Genomic DNA, 19,804 nt, shown 5'->3' with positions numbered 1-19,804 from the left:
TTAGTTGGGTGACTTAAACAGGATGATGCCTGCCGCATTTACCTCAACATCACGGATCAATTTTTCCAGGGCTAGGTTAAACGGAACGCATGCTAGGGCATCCCCTTGTCTTAGACCATTGTTGATGTCGAATGGTCTTGAGAGTGATCCTGCTGCTTTTATCTGGCCTCGCACATTGGTCAGGGTCAGCTTAGTCAGTCTTACCAATTTCGTCGGGATAAAGAATTCAACAGTTTTCCATCGCTTGCCGCAGAGAGAAAAACGGATCTGTTGCTGCTTTATCTGGAGTTAAGCATCTTTGGTATGGCCCAAATATGTTCTGGGTTATGGGACTATCCGACCTAGCGAAATAACGGAGAATATTTTATATATGGTATTCAGCAACGTGATATCTCTATAATTGCTGCATTTCATGATATCTCGCTTTTTACATATGGGACAGACAATGCCTCGTTGCCAATCGTCAGGCATTGACACGCTATCCCGTACCTTCAGAATAAGTTAATGAACCGCTTGGTCTAGTTGGTTCCCTCCATATTTAACCAATTCGGCTGTAATTACATCGGATCCTGGCGACTTACGATTTTTAAGCCGATGAATTGCAGACTGTTTCTTTCTTTATTTCGTAGTGGCAGTTTTTGCCAGTTGTCTTCAGATAGCGAAACCTCCAACTCGCCGATGTTCAGGCTGTTGAGCAGTTCATAAAAATACTCAACCCATCGCTCTAAAATACCCATTCTGTCGCAAATCTGATTTCCCTCTGTCTCCGCAGGATAAGCATCGAAGTTTATAGGGCTTCATGCTGCTGACTTGTTGATAAAACTTACACCCCTAGTGCGGTTGCTCCCTGTGCTTTTCGAGTTCACAGATCTGTTGGTTCTCCCAGCCTTCCTTTTTCCGTCTGTGAAGTCGCTTCTTCGCCCGATGAAGTTCCTGATAGGCCTCCGCGCTCCCATCCTTTAAGAATTCAACATTACTCGGTATGATGCATTCTTTCGTTCCATTGTCAGCTTACATTCATCGTTGAGCCAGTCGTTCGGACTTTTTTGCGACTGAAATGAAATAAGTTTGTGGCCATATCAATGGTAACGTTCTTCAGATGGTTGTGGAGATCATTTGTCAATACTTCATCTCCAGGATTTCTGTTGACTGCGGTTATTGCGGCATCCATTTCCCTCTTATAGGTGCTGCGGAAGTTTTCAGTCTTACCTGCACAAGATTGGAAAGGCGCGTTTTCCGGATTGTGTGTTTTGCAATGGAGTTGTGGACGACACCCACCGCACTTTTTTTTCTTGTGGAAGGTGGGATGGGGTTCGTCAGCAGCTCTATTTAAACAGAGGGGATCTCTCTCCAGACAACATTGTCGAAGAGATGCTGAGGACTGCTGGCAGGTGAAACGGTGTTGCCCATTACGTTCGGGCCCTTCTCGTTGCTAAGAAGATAGAATCCGACCGGTGGAGGAGCCGGATGGCAGGGGGTTCCTTGAACTGACAGTTCCTTGATTTGAAGGCTCCGCAAGGCGGGAGATTTCGGGGACTAACCCGAAGTAATGTGACAAACGGTTCCAGGCTAGCTCTCTGACGATGGGGAGGTGTTTAGTTGGTAGTCCGACGACGTACCGAATCGGAAGTCCAACAATGTGTGCGTAAATGCATTCACCTACCCTACCCAAAAAAAAAAAAAAAAAGGTGCTGCGAAGGGCTGTGTTGTGGATGACTACAATGTTAACTCTCACCTGGTTGTCACATGAGAATCTGGGTGGTGTTTGAGGTTGAGGCGGCGGCATTCGATCAGCACGTGGTCCATTTGGTTAAAAGTGATCCCGTCTGGAGAGGCCCACGTTTGTTTGTGGACCGCTTTCTTCGCAAAGCAGGTACTTCCAACAACCATTTCGTGTGACAGTGCGAATTGAATAATCCGCAGTCCGTTATCATTTGTATTTAGATGTAAGCAATGGGAGCCAACGTATCACCTGAATGCGGGCTTCGTCCCTACTTGGCTGTTAAAATCTCCAAGTATGATTTTGATATCATACCCGATACAGACTTCGGATGTTCGCTCTATTCCCTCGTAGAAGGTAACTTCTCCGATTCTGCAATCTCCTCTGTAAAGGCGTGAAGGTTAGTGAGGAGTATATTTCTAAATTTGCCTCGGAAGAGCAGAGTGCATAGCCTTATGTTTCCAAAGCCAATAATAGCAGATTTCATATTTTGGACGACTAAGAAATCTACTCTGAGGACATGGTTTACTGGACGACCACTATAATATATGGTGTGGTGGCTCCTCTCCAGCGCATTTCTTTCAATGCTGTTACATCTTCCCTATGCTGGGACAGGGTAGCGGCGGATGTGTACAGTGAGCGCATGTTCTACAGAAAAATGCACAAATCGTTCGTCCGTTTTCGTTGGAAGGTAACAGGCAGGCTTCGTAACAGGTTGTTTTCCATATAAAATTGTCAACCCTACCCAATCGCCAACCTAGAAGACCAGTTGGTACAATCTGTCCCGTTTTAAGTGCGGGAAATACGCCTTCATCCATGTCAATCTGCAGTTGTTTGTTAAGGAAGAACTCTCAGCGGTCACAATGTGGAAATGGAGATAGGGTTTGGTACTGGAACTATTGGTGGTGGTTCAGCAGGCGTTTCGTAGGTTTTATGCTCCATCGTGGGTACCAATCCAGATTTCGGGCCTATATTACCCTTTGATCACCAGTCAATTATAATCCTAAGATTATAGCCAAGAGTTTTCTGCAGCAACCTTAACGCAAAATTATGACCACTTTTGACACACTCAAGTACGGCTTTATGGAACTAACACCAATTAGATTCTTTAAATACTTCAGGAATCATATTGAAACTATTTGTAAGTCAATCATTGGAGCATCCAGCCCTGTAGATAGAATAAAAGTCAAACTGTGATTCCTTCGCGCAGAAGGAGTTATTGCATATTAAAAATCTGCATCAATATCCTGAAAAGCATCGTTGCATTTCAAAACGATCGTTTCGCTCCCAAATAAGCACCCATAAGACAGTAGTATATCCCCACCCTTTATTGCCTTATAAACAAACAAAACAAACAACAGTAATAACAACAAAACTCCGAAATTTCGATCATAATTTGAATTTTAGAGTCTCATCATCGTTGTGTCATGCATTTATAATGGACTTGTTTTCTCGCTTGTCTTTTGTTTCGACGCCTGCAATATAGAATCCTTCTCATACATTCTACCGCCAGGATTTGAAAACTATCCTCCAGCTTCTCATCGGCGACGATGACAACGTCCTTGTCTCAAGTCTCAAAAACTCGACGAAGATGAAAGGAACGACAAAAACGCGCATTGTTGATGCTCAGCACGGGTAGGTGCATTGGGTTGAAGCAGAAGCTCAGACTCACGTTCAATCCTTGCGAGTGCTAGTTCCTCTGCATAGTTGGTTCGTAAAATGAACTTTTGCACTTCTCGACTCGCATAAATATTTATGGCACTTCTAAGTTAACCATGAAAGCATTAGATATTGTGTCTTAGCATATCCGAAAGGTATGTTATCATGTCGTCTTCCCGGATAGCGTATCACTTACTTGAGCTGCCTGGTTAGTTGGTAGTGGCTCTAGAACTTTTCTCAGTGCCTTGGACGGTCCTGGGTATAAACATAGGAACTAGGCCAAAATCGCCTGTCACATTTGATTTCAGCTCCCAAATGTCCTTAAGCTTCCCAGAAGATTTGTTCTTCAACAATACCATCTCCAAAAAATTGTCCTTAGAAATTTTTAGTCCCACTTGAAAGGTTCGCGCTGTGGCGCATATGCACCTCTGCCCTATCACATTTTCACGAAGAAAGGATGAACAGATGGGATAGCAACAGACAACGGTGAATAAACGAAAGTCATCTGGAAGCAAACCAAACCCTCCCGTGTGTATACAAGAAGGCAAAACTTGTAATTAGCTTCTTCTGCTGAAAACTGCTGCTGCTACCACTGTCACCTAGGTCGGTATGTGTTTGGAAAAACACCTCAGATACTTTGCCAATGAACATGGCGTTGCCGTTGTTAAGGTTGATTTTGTCGGCGAGGAGACGACGATAAGTCTAACGAGGCCAATTTATATCAGTTCCTTGTCTTTTTGTCGTCTGGAACGTGTAGTTACAATGAGCCAGCCTCTAATGCAATACACGAAACACACTTTAGCTTCCTAATGTGGATTGGTGGTTCCAGTTCAAGCTTCAGCAAATGCGATTAACAATGAAATAATATTGTATGCAGTCGAATCCATTACTGCGGACATGAAAAATAAGAGCAATCTCTTCGGGGACAAGTAAGAAACAAGTGAATTACTTTTTAAAGAAAGGTTACGGAGACGAACCGATGAGGAGAGAGCAATGGAATTTTCACAAGCTCCTTACTACTCAAGAAAATTGAATAAAGTCATTCCATTTTCACAGAGGATGGATTACCACCAATAGGCTCGTCTCTTCTTAAAACAAAATAAATACCGTGGGGAAAATACCTAAAATATTTCATGGAAATTCTTCTATTTTTATTCAGATTGTGCTAGAACAGCTTTTAATATTTATAGATAAATCTATCCTCTTCGATTTTTTACATTGATGAATTTCTATTTCATTAATCCATCCATTTCTAGAGAGACTATAGCAGGTCCTTATGCGAAGGGGTTTGAGGTTAGACGGTTGAGGATTCCGATAGCATTATAAATAGCAAATTCAATGCAGAAAATGAGAAGATTTGAAGTTGCGGTATAGGGACTGGGAATCCCAGCACCAACGGTTTTTGGGAGTGAACAAGCGGGCTCACGGCGTCGTTATTCCTTGTCCGCAGTACCGCGAAGCACAACCCTACGAAGAACACCAATATCGAAAGTGAAGAAAGATGGGCTGAAAGGAGATCGAACACCCATTGGGAATCGGAATTGCATGGATTGTTTGCCATCTGAGAGAGCAGATTTCTCTAAATAGGTGCTTCGCGAAGGCATGTACCAGCGGATCGGTCCGATCGATGCAGAAAGGCCATATTGCCAAAGAGTGCCCCAAATGCTTATTGTGCGAAGGAAGGGAGGGACGGGATTACCGGCATATTGCCGGAAGTTCTAATTGCCCGGAATTTATTAGGCCTACAAATAAGTTCTGTCGGTTTTCACAATAGATGGCGTAGCTTGTTTTTTATTCCATTGATCCACATTTCCAAACATTCATCGGAAAGCTACTGTCAATAGGCACAAACGTCAGTATAAATTATTTAATTGAAGTGTAAACAACAATACTTTTTTCATCAACGAAAATGGCCAATTTTGTACCAAATAATGTGTTTTGCGGGGAGTTCTACTTCATTATTTCAATATGAAGAAAAAAGCAACCGAAAGTCATTGCATTTTGGTGGAAGTTTATGGTTGCCATGCTCTATCGGGGCGAACGTGTCAGAGGTAGTTTGGACGGTTTAAAAGTGGCAATTTTGACTTGGAACACGAAGAGCGCGCCGGACGGCCAACAATTTTTGAAGTTGAAGAATTAGAGGCATTGCTCGACCAATATCCATCGCAAACGCAAGAAGAACTTGGAAAAACACTTGGAGTCACTCAGCAAGCCATTTCCCACCGTTTAAAAGCAATGGGAATGATCCGAAAGGTCGGAAATTGGGTTCCGTATGAACTGAAGCCAAGAGACGTCGAACGCCGTTTTTTCACGTGCGAAAACTGCTCCAACGACAAGAAAGGAAGGGTTTTCTGCATCGAAGAGTTAGTGGCGTTGAAAAGTAGATCCATTACGATAATCCCAAGCGTCGGGCAACGTGGAGATACCCCGGCCATGCCTCATCTCATCATCGATGGCCAAAGCGAATATTCATAGTGAGAAGATCATGCTGTGTATATGGTGGGACCAGCTGGGTGTGATATACTATGAGCTGCTGAAACCGAACGAAACGGTCACGGACAAACTCTACCAACATCAAATGATGCGTTTGAGCCGCGAACTCAAGAAAAAACGGCCGCAATACCAGCACAGGCAAGATAAATTTATTTTGCAACATGACAATCCTCGTCCACATGTTGCACAGCCCGTTAAAACATATCTAGAAACGTTGAAATGGGAAGTCCTACCCCACCCGCCGTACTCTCCAGATATTGCTCCTTCTGATTACTATTTGTTCCGGTCGATGCAACATGGCCTGGCTGACCAGCACTTCTCCAATTACGACGAACTCAAAAAATAGCTCGATGAGTAGATAGCGGCCAAGCCAGCCAATTTTTGGCGCGATGGTATCTATGAATTGCCTGAAAGATGGCAGAAAGTTGTGACTAGCGATGGGAAATACTTTGAACAATGAATGTATAACCAATTTCTCACAATAAAGCTTGAAATTTAAAAAAAACCGACAGAACTTATTTGTAGGCCTTATAGGAAGGCACTGACTTAAATGAAAAAATGAAGCTTATTCAAATAAACCTCAATCATTGCAGGGTCGCTCAGGATTTACTGCAGCAGACCAAGGTGGAAATTGCCATCATTAGCGAACCCTATAGAAACCTGTGTATGAGTTACAGATTCGACTAGTTGAGCGGCGATACGGGCATGTGGTCAACAAGCCATACAATGTACTGGGAGTCAGAAAGCCAGCGGCTTTGTCTGGGCAAAAGTAAACGGGGTATATGTGTACAGCTGTTACGCCCACCAAGTCTGACACTGCCTGAATTCGAAGAAATGCTTGACACTCTTGAAGACCGGAAGACCATCATACCCGAAACCGAGAAAGATGTCAGACTAGTCTGCAAAAGCTCTGGATGAACAGACCTTCATAAAGGTGTGGTTAGTCCAATCAAAGAAAGCCCTCAAAACCCTCAAGCTCCCCATCCAACGGTGCAAGATGGAATGCTTTAAGAAGCTCTGTTCGGAAGCGGAGGTGAAGCCGTGGAGGGGGGGGGGCGCCTATAGAATCGTTATGGGGCCATTCAGAGGCCGTTCATCTCCGCAGATCACGTGCCCTTCACTCTTGTTAAAAATTATCCAGGGTTTATTCCTCCATCAAAAGGAGGGCGCTGACAGCTTCCAGTGACCTCTAAATGTGACGGCAATTCCGCCAGTCACCGGTCACGAGCTGCTGCGATCTGCGCTAGAATAGGAGATAACCATGCTCCGGGTCTGGATGGCTTGCCGAATAGAGTCCTTAAGCTTTCCGTGAAATCCAGACCGAACATGTCCGCTTAGTTGTTCGAAGCGTGCATGTCCGAGGGGATATTTCCTGCATCATGGAAGCAAGAGAAGCTAGTACTACTGTCTAAGGCTGGTAAACCTTCAGGTGAGCCAACCTCCTACAGACCTATTTGTCTTTTGAACACTGTGGGGAAAATTCTAGAGCGAGTAATCTACAATAGATTACTCCGGGTAGTTGAAAGCTAAGGAGGCCTCTCAAATGGGCAGTATGGGTTCCGTAAAGCCATCAAAATGGTTATCGCTCGGTCGAAGATGCAATCCACGGAAAGGGTAGTAGTAGCAAATATTGTGTGGTGGTGACCCTGGATGTGAGAAATGCACTGAATTCGGCGAAAGAACGGAGGCTTTGCTACGACATCGATGACGGACCCCAGGAGTACGTTGTCTATGCGGGTGTCCCATAGGATTCCGTCCTTCCGGAGGAAGCCACGCCGACGATATAGCGCTAGTTATAGTCGCAAGGGATCTCGAAGATGCTGAGTTATACTCATGCGTAGCAATCAGTGCTGTTAAGGGTTCGCTAGAGAATTCTGGTCTGATACTTGCGGAGGAAAAAACGGAAGCGGTCATCATCACCAAGCTCCGTAAAAAAGATTATGCTTAGATTCAAATTGGAAATCATATCATCACTTCTAAGCCTGCCATCAAATACTTAGGAGTGATGATAAACGGGAAGCTCAGCTATAACCAACACGCGCAGTATGCTTATGACAAAGCATCAACTGAAAGTGTGGCCCTGGCAAGGATGATGCCGAACGTGGAAAGGCCACGGCATGCTTGCAGGTTGCTTATAACTAGGGTAGTGAGATCCTTCTCTATGCAGCTTCAATTTGGGGAAAAGCATTGCAGGTCAGATTTAATGCAAACAAGCTGAGTGCAGTCTACAGAAAAACAGTCCTAGGGGTGTGCTCAGCATTCAGGACTGTCTCAAATGATACAGCATTCGTCATCTCGTGAGTGATGCCCGTTGACATCTTCGCGAGATGAGATGACGGCTATATACAATGCGAAGTCTATCTCTTCTTTATCGCATACGAAGAAAGCCGAAAGGGAGAGATCTTTAAATGGATGGCAAGAGCTTTGGGAATGCTCGAGAAAAGGTCGGTGGACGCACAGGCTCATTCCGGCCATCAAGAAGTGGTTGGAGAGATGGCATGGTGAGATTAATTATAATCTTACCCAGTTTCTCACGGGGCGTGGAGGATATCATCAATAGGTTTAAACTAGATACCGCAGCCGATTGTCCGAACTACAATGGAGTCCCAGAGAAGCCAGAGCACGTATTCTTCCACTGTCCAATATTCGTGGAAGAAAGGAAAAACCTAGAGGAGACTCTAGGAGAGGTGCTCGTACCAAAGAATCTGGTGCGAAGAATGCTAGCATGTCAGGAAGACTGGGATGCATGGTCGTATCTATCCAGAGCAAACTGCGAAAGGCAGAAGAGACCAGAAAAGCGCGGTTACGTACGCCGCGTAGTGACGAAAGGGGACCAAGCTAGAATAAGCTGATTCCGCCCCGTGATTCAATACCGTACGATGGTTCCACGAGGTTTGGAGGGAGTCGGGGGTGGTTTTAATGAGGAAGAATCCCACACGCTGGCGTATCCAGGCTAGTGTATTTTGAAGATTTCCACCTCCTCAAAAAAAAAGACAGACAGACGTTGAACCGATTTGAATACGGTTTCTTTTGCAAACAAAACTTTAAAAATCTGTGAAACAACTTATAGATCGAGCAGAGACAATTTTCAGGATGCGAGTTCTGAACCATCAAATGATAAGTTATGGAATTTCTTTCCTTTGATTTAAGAAGTTCTTTGGTTGCCAGGAGGGGCCTTCTAAGAGGAGGCGAATCGTTGGCCAAAGCAAAAATCTGGTGCAATGAGGTGGTTTTAGTCAGACCCAAGCATCTTCTTAGGATACAAGCAGATATTGAGTTAAGCCAGTTTTCAAAATATTTGGACGGATTCATAGTGGACATATAATAGGCCTTACCACAGATCCAAAGAGATTGATGGCGTTATCTCCCTTCCTAAAAGGGGATGGATTTTACATGGGCATCGTCCTCAGTAGCCAAAATGATGAAATCGTCCGCGTATTGGACGATTTCAATGCTATCAGAGCATTTATTATCCAGAGATGTTTTATAGGCACTAGACTAGGAAAATGCCATTTCCAACTTGAACGCTATCCAGCCCTAGTTGTAGGCGTCGATGAGGCATTATCCTTGACTTCTGATAGGTGTTCCTCACATACAGCACCAGAACCAATACCTGCTAACCTTTATTTTTTGCTGCGAAATATGTAAAAGGATATCATTGAAGCAAGCAGACGTAGATTTGCCTGCCGAATAGGTATAACAGTTAACAGGCAGTACTTTGTATTCATCAATGAAATTATTGATAGGAACTTCAATCATGGAGTTAAGCAGTTTCGCAAACGCATTAATGAGAGCAATAGTATGGTAACCGGTCAAAAGTTATAGGTCCTTAAGTGTTTTTGGGAGGAATACCACTCGAATAATAGACTAGTTCTCAGGAGGGCTCAACTTGCTCCAAATGAGGTGCCAATCAGGGTACATGTTGATAAGCGATATTATCCATACTAGGGGTGAAGGCACGCTTGCGCCTAAGCAAAACAACAGTCAGCTCTTCTAGAGAGAAGGGCTGAGAAACAGTGTGATATCGAAGGATATCCAGGAGAGGAGGGACTGTACGGCCCAGTCATAAAATCAAGATATTCCAAGTTTTTCTAAAGATTCCAACATGGGGGCTTGTCGCTAAGGTTTCCATCTTCCACAGACGTTTGGCCTCCTCAAATAGAAGAAAATTTGCGATACCGAATCGTCTATACGCAATTTGTTACCTTTTAAAGTACAATTTAATCTTGAATTTAGGAGAAAAAGCACCGGCGTAGAAATGTAAATGGGAGTGTGGTAACTATTAGATATTTTATCCATAATTGGATTCCACTGCCAACATTGACTAGCACAATTAGCAAGAGTTATGTCTAAAACTAGAGAGGAGGAGGTAGACTGACACGATCACGAAATTAGAAGTGAGGTTTTCAGCTATGACAATATCATAATCTGAAACATAGTTGACTTGACGGAAACGAATGGATTTGCGAAACGCCAAAGTGACGCTACCATAGCTGTCTTTCCTATACTTTGCTATTAGATTAAAACCCGAAATAAACTTTGAGAGGGGAGAATGGTTAACTGTATAAGTTTCTGGTAAGGCAACAATATCGAAGTTGTTGCTATTAACATAATATTCAAGATTTATTTGGCCTTAGGCTTTGAATATTATACTGAAGTATTTTCACCAACGCTACCAAGAAAATTTAGTTGATCACTTTCCAAGTCAGTCTGATGAAGTGTGTTCACGATGTCATAGACCTTAGTCTTAAGTTCCAGATCATCTGGTCTTATATAAAGTGAAAGCAATGCCCTCCAGAGTTCCACCATATAACCCCGGTTAACGTCAGCTCCCGAACATTTAACAATGAAACTCTTGCTCAAGTTGAAGCAAGCGAGCATTCACAACTTGTGTCTTGATACGATAGACAAAGGTGGTTACCGGTAAGACTTTTCCTATCCGAACAGAAGAGAGTTCTGGAGCCGGAGTCTACCTCTCGAATAAAAACGAGAAGTAGGCTTTTCCTTTGGGACAATATGCAACGGCTTTTCAAGCCGACGTTTATGTGACCCTAAGGGCGGCAAACAGGGTGATTGACGAGCGGTTGAAGGGCAGGCGCATCGCAATCTGCAGTGACAGCCAAGCTGCATTGAAGGCATTGAGCAGTCCTTTGATCATTTCGAAAATCGTTCAGGTATGCAGAAACCGTTTGAACTCTATGTCTAGATTCAATACGGTGGAGTACCTGGTTACTGTGAGGGAAAAGAAATCTCGGACGCTTTAGCGGAAGAGGGGTCAATCTCCCCTATGCCGGGACCGGAGCCAGCAATTGAAGTAGCAGTAGCATTGGCTAAGTCTGTTTTCAAAAACTGGGAACAAGCTTCCCATAATGACAGGTGGCAGAGCCTAAATGCTGCTCGACACACCACTCTTTTCCTGCCAGAATCGAACATACATACCGCAAAGTTTATCCTGTCGAAAAGCAAGAGGACTTGCAGGTGTATTATGGGCATTCTGACAGGCCATAATTCACTAGCTGGGCATATGTTCAGAATAGGAATTACCCAAGAAGATACGTGTCCCTCCTGTAATGAGGAAGCGGAATCCACGGAGCATTTCCTTTGTGAATGCCCCACCTATGGACGCATCAGGCATCAAATGTTTGGTGCCGAGTTTCTCCAATTGCGACGGGTAGGATCACATCCACTAACGGAAATCCTGCGATACGTTAACGAATCTGGAATATTCCGTTAGACTGGGTGGGGAGTACAATGGGCCAATACGGCCTGCGTGCTCAGAAGCTGTAGCTTTTCCCCCACCATACACACACACGCACACACACCCGAAGCAAAGAAAGAGGCGCAATCTGTAGGTTGCAAGATTATAAATTTCTATCTCTTTTCGTCGTTTTGAAGCTCCACATTTTCTATTGCAAAAATGATCTGTGCAATCCATCTGATCGTCAAATCGTATATTTCCAAGATGCGAGGAACTGTGTCTATTGGTATTAGAGTCTAAAAAATAACATCATCAACGACGCAACAACCGATATCCGATATCTAGGCCTGCCTTGATAAGCAGACATCCCGGTTTTACGCCGAGGTCCACCAATTCGATACGGGATTGGATCAGCCTCACCCATACAGATTAAGTGACCCGCCCACCGCAACCTATTGAGCCGAATTTTATCCACAACCTGACGGTCATGTTATCGCTCATAGATTTCGTCGTTACGTAGGCTACGGAATCGTCCATTCTCATGTAGGGGGCCAAAAATTCTTCGGAGGATTCTTCTCTCGAACGCGACCAAGAGTTCGCAATTTTTCTTGCTAAGAACCCAAGTCTCCGAGGAATACTTGAGGACTGGCAATAACCATGCGCGGATTTCATCATCGTAACTGTTGTGATTTTCGACATTAGATAGGAGAAATTATCAACAGTCTCAAAGTTGTAGTCGCCTATTTTTATCTTTCTCGCGGAAACTTATCCGTACACATGATCGACGCTAAAGAAGGGCAAACCATAACCTTCGTCAAATCGTAGAGAAAGAGATGAAAAGAATATGTCAGCCATGGCACTAATGCGTCCTCACTCATATAGCCAAAAGTAGTTTCACGTATTCAATTATACATAGAAACAAGTCGGGAAACCGGAAGCTGGACGCTTCAGGTACGAAAGGTTTTGTGTATTTCTTAGTACGTAGCACGTAATATATCCATATATTATGTGAGAGTATCCACTTTCGGGTGATATTGACATTCATAGTCTTCAATTTTCAAAGAAGCAACAAATTTGAGGTATTATAACTTTGTTAGTAATAGTGCGATTTCCACCAAACTTGGTAAGATCATGCTCTATATTATAGCCTATATCACTACGATGGTATTAGGTACTAGGATGAACTTAAGGGGGGTTTCTAACCAATTACAAAAAATTGTAGTAATATACTATTATTCACTTTATTTAAACAGATATCGGCATGGAAGGTATTTCGGAGCCCAGGCACCATATAGTGGCAGCCTCCTGATTTTTTTCAGATTTTTCGGTTTAGTAGTTTCTGAGAATGGCCCCCTTAAAGAAGTGATCACTTTCAACCCCCCGCGCTCCCCACCCTTCCAACGAATGTCAAAACTAAGATCGGCTTTGAAAAGTACTAATCGAGACCTGATATGACTATATTTGGTGAAAAAAATTTTACACCCCCCTTTTGCATGTGTGGGGACCCCCCTTAAATTTAACGTAAAAGGATGTAATTCACTGTATGCGTGAGCGTTCACAGTTCCCACCTTTCTACCAAATTTAGTATCAATCGCTATATCCGTCTCCGAGAAAAATGCGTGTGACGGGCAGACAGACAGACAGACAGTAAACCGATTTTAATAAGGTTTTGTGTTTACACAAAACCTTAAAAACGTGCCAATCTTACCAACGTATTGGCAAGTCAGGGCGGCATGTCAAACACAACTGATCCGGTTTTCGTTATATCTCGCGCATGCTCAAGGGCAGAGCAATTTGAAATGGTGCGTACTCATACTGATTTCCTTTCTTGAGGAGCAAGGTCGAGTGGGGTAGCTATCTAGTATCTACCTGTGGTCTTGTTCTTCCCATGATGTCAATATCAGCAGCATAGACCAGTAGTTAGGCGGACTTGAAGAGGGTGGTGCCTCTCGCATTCACGCATTCAGACCGTTGTTGATGTTGAATGGTCTCGAGAGTGATCCTGCTGCTTTTATCTGGCCTCGCACATTCGTCAGGGTCACCCTAGTCAGTCTGATTAATTTCGTCGGGATACCGAATTCTCTCATGGCCGTGTACAGTTTCATTCTGGCTATGCTGTCATAAGCGGCTTTAAATTCGTTAAAAAGATGGTGCAGCTGATGTCCATAGTCCAACAGTTTTTCCATCGCTTGCCGCATAGAGAAAATCTGATCTGTTGCTGATTTGTCTGAAGTGAAGGCTCTTTGGTATGGGCCAATGATGTTGTGGGCATATGGGGCTATCCGACCTATCAAGATAGCAGAGAACATTATAGAAATGGTACTCACCAACGTGATACCTCTATAATTGCTGCACCGCGTGATATCTCCCTTTTTATGTATAGGACAGATAATGTCTCGTTACCAGTCGTCAGGCATTGTTTGGATATCCCACAACTTGAGCATAAGTCGATGAACCGCTTAGTGTAATTCGTCGCTTCAATATTTAATCAATTCGTCTGTAATTCCATCGGCTCCTGACGACTTATGATTTGTAAGCCGATGAATTGCACGGACTGTTTCTTCTATACTTGGTCGTAGCAGTATTTGTCCCATGTTTTCAGTTGGCGGGACCTCCAACTCGCCGATGTTCTAGTTGTTAAGCAGTTCATCAAAATACTCTCGGCAGAATGAGCATCGGGGTGTATAAGGCTTCATCTTGCTGACTTGTTGATGAAACTTCCGCGCCTGGTGCGGTTTCTCCCTGTTCTTTTCGAGCTCACAGGAATGTTGGTTCTTCCACGCTTCCTTTTTTCGTCTGTGAAGCCGTTTCTCCGCTTGATGGAGCTCGTGATAAGTCTCCGCGCGTGCCCGCGTTTTTTGGGAATGCAGTATTACTCGGTATGCAGCATTTTTTTGTTCCGTTGCCAAAGCAGTCGTTCTGACTTTCTTGCTCCTGGGGCCAAGTATGTTTTTGGCCGTATCAATGATAACGTTCTTCAAGTGATGGTGAAGATCATTTGTTGATGCTTCTTCTCCAGGATTTCTGTTGATTGCGTGGATGGCTTCAGTGCTAACTCTCACTTGATTGTCAGAGGGATTCTAGGTGGTATTGTTATTCGAGCCCGAAGCACCATTGCAACGAAATAGTGATCCGGGTCTACATTGCCCCCCCCCCCTTTATGTTCTGACATTCATCAAGGCTGAGAAGTGGCGGCGTTCAATCAGAACGTGGTCAATTTGGTTAAAAGTGGTCCCGTGTGAAGGGGCCCTCGTTTTCTTGTAGACCCCTTTCCGCGCAAATCAGGTACTTCCAACAACTATTTTGTGTAAAACTATTAATCGAATAATCCATAGTCCGTTATCATTGGTATCCTTATGTAATCTGTAGGAACCGACGTATCGCCTGAATACGGGTCCGTCCCTACTTGGGACAGGCCTCGAGGGTTCGTTCTACTGCCTCGAAGATGGTACCCTTCTCGGACTCTGCAGTCACCTCTGCAGGGGCGTGAACGTTAATTAGGTTTATGTTTCTAAATTTGCCTCGGAAACCCAGAACGCATAGCCTTTCGCTAGTGTTTTCAAAGCCGTTAACAGCAGGGTTTCATTTTTCGGCTGACAAGGAAACCTACTCCGAGCACATGGTTTACTGGATGGCCACTACAACATATGATGAAGTGGCTCTTCTCCAGGAAACCGGCCCCCAATGCATTTCCTGCAGCGCTTTAACACTAGAACGTTATATCAGCCCTATATTGGGACCGGTTATCAACTAGCTGCTTGGCAGCTCCATCTCTGTGCAGGGAGCGTACGTTCCATAAGAAAATACGCAAATCGTTTTTCCGTTGTCGTTGCCGGGTTCATCGTTGTGTAGTCAGGCCAGCCCGAGGCTCCTTCTGTCGCTTTGTAACAAGTTGTTTTCCGTGTAGGGTTGTCAGCCTTTTCCAACTCCAACCTGAAAGACCAGTTGGTACCATTTGTCCCGTTTGTAGGCGCGGGAGACTCGCCTTCATCCTTCTCCATCTGCAGCGTCGTTAAGAAAGAGCTCCCTGCAGGCGCCACGTGAAGGTTCATATAGAGTTTGGTAGTAGAGCTGTTGGTATTGATTCAGCAAACGTTACCCAGGTTTTACGCTCCATCGTGGGTACCAATCCACGTTTCGCCCTGGAACCTATACTACCCTTTCACCACCCGAAGATAACCCCAAACAATAATTGCTTAAACTTCCCCTGTAATTCGGCATCCGTCAAATTCGCTCTTATTCTTTTCAAATACTAAACACTCACACTTGCTCTTTTCATTTTTTTCATCTTTACCCTATAAGCAAAAAAAATGTTCAACGTGCGTTCTATGTATTTAAAAAAAATGCCTCAAACTTTGTAACCGATTTAAATCTAAATTCTTCCCCAAGACTCCTGGTGAACTTCTCCAGGACTAACATAAAATCGTACATGAATACAAATCACACTTCGATTACAAACTTAAAATTCACATTGATAATCAAATTATCCTCCTATTGAAGTGTTAAAACTTTACGACGGAACATGCAGAATTGCACCTTTCGTGGCATTAAGATTGCGTTCCCATAAATCTCACATGCAATTCGTTTTCTATTGTAGGTTCCATACTATAAATTTTCGTTTGGTTCTTGGTTTGGTTACGATTGATCAAAGGTCAAAACTTGTTCGGAAGCGACAAAAGATGACACCCCTTTTCGTAGCATGCAAAACGAATTGAACGATTCGTACGAATTGGATATTGTAAGAAAATCGAGGATTTTCTGTGGATGGGAAGTTCAAAGGTAGCAATCGAGGGAGTATGTACGAAATATCTTGAAAATTGTATAGAATACTAACAGACATCTCATGCTCTCACTGGCAATATCATTCAGATGTACCCATCCTAGTTTGGCCATCTAATCGATGAGGCTCTTTCCGCGCCTCTCTGCTACGTTAGACCTTCATTTCTTGAGGCAGAATATCGAAAGCAAAAGGAACCTTCGGTGATTTACTCATCCCTGTGAACAGCTCTAATCCTCACACCTCCATAAGTAGCAACAATCATCGCCTTCTAGTCGCGTCACCATATAGGGAAAGACGTATGTAGAAGATGTAGTCATGTGAACATTGAAATCGCATACCAGCCGCAAATACCTTAGAATCTCCTGACCAGTGCATTCCCATTCTCATACTAACTAGCAGCCCATCGTCACCCCAGCAACAAAGCAAACAGGGCAAGGCTAGACAAAGTCTAGCTGGCCTCGAAACTCTACTGTGCCTTGTTTCCATGCCTAGTAAGGAACACACATAACATTCAAACACACATATTTACCAGTGCTAAGCGCGAAGTGTGGAGTTTCTTGCAAGCCAGGGAAACGCCACTGCCTGTAAGGTCGGCTCCTTCCTACGAGGGAAAAGTTTTCCCATTAAAATATCCCGTGCACGTTCCTTATGTCCAGTCGAATTTAATTGTTATCAATTAAGTATGCTAATTAATCAAGAAAGTGGTCAGAAGGCGCGAGAGGGCCAGATGAGGGGAGTGTCGTAAAGAGTTGGGAATTGATTTGGAAACAAAAGCTACGTTCAGAGTCCAATGTCAAGACGGTGGTGTTCTTAGTTGCCTCAGCCTTCGATGATCGCTCATCCCACGAATGGTCAACGTTCGGCAAACATGTGTGGACGTGGAATCCCATGGCAGAAACGACAGATACATTTAGGAATCTGGGAAATCTCTTGACAATGCACTCAACAAAATCACTTTGGAGCTCAGGATTTCAAATCACGCAACCAGTAGAGTATACAAAAGGATAATTTTTGAAGTCAGCGCTTCGCAACCATGCGTATAGAAATGTATATATCAAAAGGAATATCGTCATAAATATTGAAAGTAACACACTTGATTGGAGTTCTTCAGCCTATGCTTGGAAATAATTTGAACCATCGGCAAGGTGACAGATTTCTCAAATAAAAAGCTCTACAACTCTAAAACTATTGTGCTTCTTTTGCTGGTTATAGAGTACCTATTGATCATAATATCTCAAGCAGGCGTTTAACCGTCAGGAACCGTAGTTTGTTCCCTATTTCCAGAAAATTCAGCTTTGCATCTGGTATTAAGTGTTCTCCCACATGCCTCGACCTACTTGGCACTGTCCCAGGACGTGTATAGAAGTTGCGTCATACTCCTCATAAAACCTACAGGCAGTGTCCGTAGATATCCCTAGGTGATAGTTCAGCCGACAATGACCAGTGAGAATTCCCACCATGATTCGGAGGTTTTTTGGTGAGGTCTAAGAAATCCTTTGTGCGCATGGGTTCTTATCCCCGCCCAGTATATTTCCCTCAACCTTTCCTCTTCATAGCCATGAAACCGTTTCCGTTTCCACAGCAGGGTTCTGGCCCGTATAAAGGCGTCCCTGCTCCCTTCTTGGCTAATTCGCCGATTTTCGCCTGGAATATGCAAGTGCACCTGCCCATTAGCTCAAAGTACATTTTCCTTGGATCAATGACACCAGCACCTGCTCCCTCTGCTGTGAGGGATCCGTCAGTGTACCAGGTAATCAATTGCTGGTTTAAGCCGTATGTCGCAGCCACGCTCTCCCAGTTTGCCTTGTTATTCCAACGTGTTTCAAACTTCTTATCGAAGTGAAACCTCGTTGTCATGTTATCCCTTGGTATCAGTAATTCGGGATACGGCCTAGAAAGAATATCAATGTTCCTTCGGTTTAGCCAGCTTCCCGCCTCACTGATACTCCCGGCAATCCTGAATATTCTCCTTCTTGCCTGCATCTGTATGTGCAGATCGAGTGGGGTTAATCCCAGAAGGACCTCCAAGGATGCCGTTAGGCATGTCCTCATTGCCTCACTGCCTCACTGATACACACGCAAGCCAGCCTTTGGAACTTATGTAATTCCCTGGCTTGTGTGCTGAATTGAGTTCTTTCTGCCCAGATTACTACTCCATAGTTAATCATTGGCACTACTATTGCAATATATATCCAAAGTAGTATCTTCGGGCTGCAACCCCATTTTTTCCCTGCTATCAATCTACACATCATCAGAGCCCTCGTGGCTTTCCAACAAGGGTTTCCGACATGTGTCTTCCAGAGTAATTTTTGATCTACCGTAATTCCCAAATATTTGAACTCTGTTTCTCGTTTCACCTCCATATTATGTAATCGTATGGCTCTCAGGTGATCAAGCTTACGCCTCCTAGTGATTCGTACGATGATGGTTTTGGCTGGGTTGATCCGCAGTCCACCTTCCTGGACCAGGCACTAGTAACCCTTAATCCAGTTTGGATTCTATCACATAAGGTATCTTCATATTTACCCCTACAGATTAAAACAATGTCGTCCGCGTAACCCTGGACTTGAGTTTCAGTATTTGTTAGCACTTCCAGGATTTCGTCCGCTACCATACTCCACATCAGCGGCGATATTACCCCGCCCTGTGAACAGCCTTGAGTAGTGTTCATGGTAATAGAATTTGTACCTGTCGGTACTTCTATTTGCCTGCTTTCTAGCATTTTGCCCATCCAGAGTGCCAGGGTGTCTCCCACTCCCTTGCGGCTCAGGGCATCTTGTATCCCTGTGTGCGATGTGTTGTCGAATGCTCCTTCGATATCCAAACACGCGCACAGTGCTATTTCTTTTGTTTCCATGGCATCCCGTAGTACCTCTGTCAGCTGATACAGAGCAGTTTCAATTGGCCGTCCTGCCCGGTGAGCGTGTTGACACTGATATAGGGGATTACACTTTAGAACGTTAGTTCTAATATAGTTGGCTATGACCTTCCGCACCGTTTTAAGTACGAACGATGTTAGGCAAATTACTCTGAAAAATTTAGGGTGAAAAGGGTCCTTTTTACCCGTTTTCTGAATAAAGACCACTTTTGCCCGTCTCCATGTCCTTGCTATGTATCCCAGTGCTATGCTCCCCCTTACCACCTGCAGAAGAGACTCTAAGATAATTCCTAGGCCTCTCTGGATTAGTGCTGGGAAAATGTCATATACTCCGGAGGATTTCAGTTGTTTGAAAGTTCCCACTGCCCACCTTAGCCTAGCTTCTGAGCATACCTCTTTTGCTAGTTTCCAGTTCTCATTTCTTCTCCTTTTATTCGTTGTTGGGGTGTCAGGCAAAATGTTGTCGCCTGCCACCATAGGGTAGGACTCCGGGAAATGAGTTCTGAGAAGCAGTGATACCCTGTCCTCCCCATTCTCGGTAACTGTCCCATTTTCCTTCTTCAAACAGACAGAGGA

At 44.1% G+C, this 19,804-nt stretch overlaps 1 protein-coding gene across 1 annotated transcript in view; it reads left to right on the top strand.

Moving 5' to 3' along the window:
- Window positions 1–19,804, top strand: part of LOC119652169 (zinc finger protein 26) — a 91,637-nt gene that overhangs the window by 41,329 nt on the left and 30,504 nt on the right. The window lies entirely within an intron of this gene.

This window comes from Hermetia illucens, chromosome 3 (assembly GCF_905115235.1).
Source record: "Hermetia illucens chromosome 3, iHerIll2.2.curated.20191125, whole genome shotgun sequence".
Taxonomy (NCBI): domain Eukaryota; kingdom Metazoa; phylum Arthropoda; class Insecta; order Diptera; family Stratiomyidae; genus Hermetia; species Hermetia illucens.
The sequence above is the reverse complement of the archived record's forward strand: the minus strand, read 5'-3'. Positions and strand labels throughout refer to the sequence as shown.